At 36.3% G+C, this 6,398-nt stretch overlaps 1 pseudogene; it reads left to right on the top strand.

Moving 5' to 3' along the window:
• The first annotated feature begins 4,272 nt into the window (after window positions 1-4,272).
• Window positions 4,273-5,280, top strand: LOC123633081 (annotated as a pseudogene).
• Window positions 5,281-6,398: the final 1,118 nt, after the last annotated feature.

Raw genomic sequence — 6,398 nt, 5'->3', positions numbered from 1 at the left:
AAGCTCCCAAAGGTCACAGATAAACAAAAGGTCCTAAGGGAAGCAAGAAAAAAGAAAAAAAAAGATATAAAGGAGCTCCAATACACCTGGCAATAGACTTCTCAGTGGAAACTTTACAGGTCAAGAGAGACTGGCATGATATATTCAAAATGATGAGGGGAAAAAAAAAAAAAAAACCTTAACTCTAGAATACTATCTCCTAGAAAAATATCCTTCAAACATGAAGGAGAAATAAAGACTTTCCTAGACAAAAGCTGAGAGATTTCATCAACATCAGACTTGCCCTACAAGTGTGCAAAAAAGAGTTCTTTAATATAAAAGTCAAGGACATTAATGAACAATAAGTAATCATCTGAAGGTATGCAAATCACTGGTAAGAGTAAGTACACAAATCCAGAATACTCTATTGCTGTAATTGTGGTGTATAAACTTATATCTTGAGTAAAAAGACTAAAAGACAAACCTACCAAAAATAAGTATAACAATTTTTTGAGAGATAAATATTTAAAAAGATACGACTAGAAAAAAAATTAAAAGTGGGATGAGGTTGGGGTTAAAGGATAGAATTACTGTTAGATTTCTCTTTTCTTGTCCATTTGTTTGTAAGTAGCGTTTTAATACGTTTAAAATAATTGGTTATAAAATGTGTTTGCAAGCCTCATGATATCCTCAAATCAAAAAACCTACAACAAATAAACAAAAAATACAAAGCAAGAAATTAAAACAAAATACCAGAGAAAATAACTCTTAACAAAGGAATATAGGAAATAAGGAAGAAAGAAAAAAAGGACCACAAAACAACCAGAAATCAAATAACAACATGGCAGTAGTAAGTCCTTACCTATCAATAATAACATTGAATATGAATGTACTAATTTCTCCAGTCACAAGACATAGAATGACTGAATGGATAAAGAAACAAGAGCCAACTTTATGTTGTCTGAAAGAAACCTACTTCACATACAAAGACACACATAGACTGAAAATAAAGGTTAGAAAAAGATATTCCATAGAAATGGAAAACAATAAAGAGAAAGATTAGCTATACTTTTATCAGATAAAACAGATTTCAAGAAAAAAACTGTGAAAAGAGATGGTCATTATATAGTGATAAAAGGGTCAACTCAGCAAGAGGATATAACAATTATATATATATATATATATATATATATATATATATATATATATATATATATATATATATATATATATATATATATATAAATAAAACTGGAGCACCCAGATATATAAACCAAATACTATCAGAGCTAAAGGGAGAGATAGACCCCAATACAATAATTGGAGACCCCGATGCTCCACTTTCAGCATTCAACAGACCATCCAGACAGAAATTCAGCAAAGAAACATTGGATTTAATCTGCACTATAGACCAAATGGACCAAATAGATAATTACAGAACGTTTCATCCAACAATTGCAGAATTCACGTTCTTCTCAAGGATAGACCATATGTTAGGCCACAAAACAAGTCTTAAAAAAATTCAAAAAAATTGAAATCATACCAAATATTTTCTCTGACCACATGGAATAAAACTAGAAATCAATAACAAGAGGAACATTGGAAGATACGGAACACATGGAAACTAAACAATATGCTCCTGGATGATTAGTGGGACAATGATGAGATTAAGAAGGAAGTTAAAAATTTCTTGAAACAAATGAATATGAAACAACATATCAATACCTATGAGATACAGAAAAAGCATTATTAAGAGGAAAGTTTATAGCAATAATTGCCTATATAAAAAACAACAAACAGCTTCAGATAAACAACCTAATGATGTGTCTTAAAGAACTAGAAAAGTAAGAGCAAACCAAACCAAAAATTACTAGAAGAAAAGAAATAATAAAGATCAGAACAAAAATAAATAAAATTGAAAAAAAAAAACAAAAATTAATGAAACATAATGTTGGTTTTTGAGAAAAAAGAAATTGATGCATCTTTAGTCAGACTAAGAAAAAAGGAGAGAAGTTCCCAATAAATAGAACCAGAGATGAAAAAGGAGACATTAAAGCTGATACTGTAGAAATGCAAACCATCATTACAGGCTATTGTGGGCAACTATATGTCAATAAATTGGGAAATCTAGGAGAATTGGATAAATTTCCAGACACATATAACCTATAAGACTGAAGCAGGAAGAAATCCAAAAGTTAAATAAACCAAAAGCAAATAAAAAGATAGAAGTAGTAATAAAAAGTCTCCCATCAAAGTAAAGCCCAGTACCCAGTGGCTTCACTGCTAAATTCTACCAAGTATTCAAAGAATATCTAATACCAATCCTACATAAACTTCTAAAAAATTGAGGATGAGGGAATACTCCCAAATGCATTCTATTACATACAAGGCCTATATGACCCTGATACCAAAACCAGACAAAGACAGAACAAATAAAGAAAACTACAGGTGTATATCTCTGTTGAACATAGATGCAAAAATACTTGCAAACCTAATGTGACAACACAATGAAAAGATTATTCATCATGATCAAGAGAGATTCATCCCAGAGGTGTAAGAATGGTTAAAGATAAGCAAATCAATCAATGTGATACATCATATCAACAGAAAAAAGGACAAAAAAAATGATCATTTAAATTGATGCTGAAAAAGCATTTGACAAAATTCAGCATACCTTCATGGTAGAAACTCTCAAAAACTGGATATAGAAGGAACTTACCCCAACACAACAAAAGCCATATATGACAGGCACACAGCTAATATCCTACTGAATAGAGAAAAACTGAATGCCTTTTCTCTAAGATCTAGACCATGACAAAGATCCCCACTCTCACCACTGTTATTCAACATAGTACTGGAAGTGCTAGCTAGAGCAGTAAGACAAGAGAAAGAAATATAGGGCATCCAAATTGGAAAGGAAAAAGTTAAATTATCCTTGTTTGCAGATGATATGATCTTATATCTAGAGAAACATAAAGACTCCATAAAAATATTAGAACTGATAAACATATTCAGTAAAGTTGCAGGATACAAAATTAACATACAAAAATAAGTAGCATTTCTATATGCCAACAGTAAACAATCTGAAAAAGAAACCAAGAAAGTAATTGCATTTATAATAGCTACAAATAAGATAAAATACCTAGGAATAAACTTAGCCAAAGAAATGAAAGATCTCTACAATGAAAACTGTAAAACATTGATGAAAGAAATTGAAGAGGACACAAAAAAATAGAAAGATATTCCATGCTGTGGATTGGAAGAATCAATATTGTTAAAATGTCCATACTACCCAAAGCAATCTACAGGTTCAATGTAATTCCCACCAAAATACAATAACATTCTTCAAAGAAATAGAAAAAATAATCCTAAAATATATATGGAACCATTAAAGACCCAGAATTGCAAAAGACATCCAGAGCAAACAGAACAAACTGGAGGAATCACATTACCTGACTTCAAACTATACTACACAGCTATAGTAAACAAAACAGCATGACACTGGAATAAAAACAGACACACAGACCAATGGAACAAAATAGAGAACCCATAAATAAATCTATTCATCTATAGTGAACTTATCTTCAACAAAGTTGCCAACAACAAACAGTGGGAAAAGAACAGTCTCTTCAATAAATGATGCTGGGAAAACTGGATATCCATATGCAGAAGAATGAAACTAGACCCTAATCTCTCACTATATACAAAATCAAATCAAAATGGATTAAAGACTTAAATCTAAGATGTGAAACTATGAAATTACTAAAGGAAAACATTGGGGAAATATATCAGGACATTGATCTTTGGGAGGACTTCTTCAGTAATAGCCCCCAAACACAGGCAACCAAAGCAAAATTGGACAAATGGGATCACATCAAGCTAAAAAGCTTCTGCACAGCAAAGGAAACAGTCAACAAAGTGAAGAGACAACTGACGGAATGGGAATGGGAGAAAATGTTTGCAAATTATGCATACAGCAAGAGATTAATAACTAGAATATATAAGGAGTGTGAATAACTCAATAGGAAAAAAATAAAATAATCTGATTTAAAAAATGGACAAAGGATCTAAAGCGACATTCTCAAAAGAAGACAAACAAATGGCCAATAGGTATATGAAGAAATGCTCACACCATTAGTCATCAAAGAAATGCAAATCAAAACTACAATGAGATATCATCTCACCCCAGTTAAAATGGCTTTCATCAAAAAGACAGGCAACTGCTCTCTGGTCCTCCCGTTCGTCAGACAGCCGCATCTTCTCATGCAGTGCCAGCACCGTCTCCAAGACACCATGGTGAAAGAGAAGGCTGGAATAAACGGCTTTGGCCATATCGGGTGCCTGGTCACCAGGGCTGCTTTTAACTCTGGCAAAGTGGATATTGTCACCATCAATGACCCCTTCATTGACCTCAACTACATGGTCTACATGTTCCAGTATGACTCCACCCACGGCAAGTTCCATAGCACAGTCAAGGCAGAGAACTGGAAGCTTGTCATCAATGGCCATCCCATAACCATTTTCCAGGAGCGAGATCCCACCAAAATCAAATGGGGTGAAGCAGGTGCTGATTACGTTGTGGAGTCCACTGGAGTCTTCACCACCCTGGAGAAGGCCGGGGCTCACCTAGATGGGGTGCCAAAAGGGTCTTCATCTCTGCTCCCTCTGCTGACGCCCCCATGTTTGTGATGGGCATGAACCACGACAAGTACCAAAACAACCTCACCATTGTCAGCAATGCCTCCTGCACCACCAACTACTTAGCCCCCCTGGCCAAGGTCATCCATGACAGCTTTGGCATTGTGGAGGGACTTATGACCACAGTCCATGGCGTCACCGCTCCCTAGAAGACTGTGGATGGCCCCTCTGGGAAGATGTGGTGTGATGGCCATGGAGCTCTCGAGAACATCATCCCTGCATCGACTGGCGTAGCCAAGGCCATGGGCAAGGTCATCCCCGAGCTGAACGGGAAGCTCACTGGCATGGCCTTCCGCATCCCCACTGCCAACGTGTCGGTGGTGGACCTGACTTGCCGTCTGGAGAAGCTGGCCAAGTATGACGACATCAAGAAGCTGGTGAAGCAGGCGGCAGATGGCCCCCTCAAGGGCATCCTGGGCTACACTGAGCACCAGGTTGTCTCCTCTGACTTCAACAGCGACACCCCACTCTTCCACCTTTGATGCTGGGGCTGGCATTGCCCTCAACAACCACTTTGTAAAGCTCATTGCCTGGTACGAGAATTAATTTGGCTACAGCAACAGGGTGGTGGACCTCATAGCCCACATGGCCACCAAGGAGTAAGAGCCCTGGACCATCAGCCCCAGCCAGAGCACAGAGGAAGAGAAAGGCCTCAGCTGCTGGGGTGTCCCTGCCTACTCAGTCACCATCTCACTGAGAATCTCCCCTCCTCAAGACAGTTTCCATGCCAGAGCCCCTGAAGAATGGGAGGGGCCTAGGGAGCCCCACCTTGTCATGTACCATCAATAAAGTTCTCTGTACTCAAAAAAAAAAAAAAGACAGGCAATAATGAATGTCAATGATGCGGATAAAAAGGAATCCTCATACACTGTTGGTGGGGAATGTAAATTAGTGCAACCACTACGGAAAACAGTATGGAAGTTCCTCAAAAAACTAAAAATAGAACTACCATAAGACCCAGCAATCCCACTTTTGCATATACATCCAAAGAAGGGGAATTTAGTATATTGAACTGATATCTGCACTCCCATCTTAATTGCAGCACTATTCACAATAGTCAGGATTTGGAATCAACCTGTGTCCATCAAAGATGAATGAGTGAAGAAATTGTGGTACATTATAGACAACAGAATGAATGACAAGAATGAAGTCCTGTCATTTACAACAACATGGATGGAACTGGAGAACGTTACATTAAGTGAAATAATCCAAGCACAGAAACACAAATCTCATATGTTCTCATTCATATGTGGGATCTAAATATTAAAAACAATTGATCTCATAGAGTCAGAGACTAGAATGTTGTTTACCAGTGGCTGGAAAGGGTAGCGGGGAGGTGGGGTAGAGTAGGGATAGTTAATGAGTACAAAAATATAGTCAAATAGTTAGATAGAATGAACAATATTTGATAACACAACAAAGTGACTATAATCAACAATAAGTTTAGGTATACTTTAAAATAACTAAGAGTGGAACTGGAATATTCCAAATATAAAGAAATGACAAATGCCTGAGGTGATGGATACCCCAATTATTCTGATCTGATTAATTCACATTGTATGCATATATCAAAACATCACATGTATCCTATAAAGATAAACGACTAGTGTATACATCTAACAATTAAAAATTTAAAAATAAAAAATAATTAAATAAAAGAAGTGATATCATATCACTTGTGCAGTGTTCTGATGGTTAGAAGTGAGTCACTAAATACAGCT

Source organism: Lemur catta, chromosome 2 (assembly GCF_020740605.2).
Source record: "Lemur catta isolate mLemCat1 chromosome 2, mLemCat1.pri, whole genome shotgun sequence".
Lineage (NCBI taxonomy): Eukaryota > Metazoa > Chordata > Mammalia > Primates > Lemuridae > Lemur > Lemur catta.
This window is presented reverse-complemented; position numbering and strand designations above follow the sequence as displayed.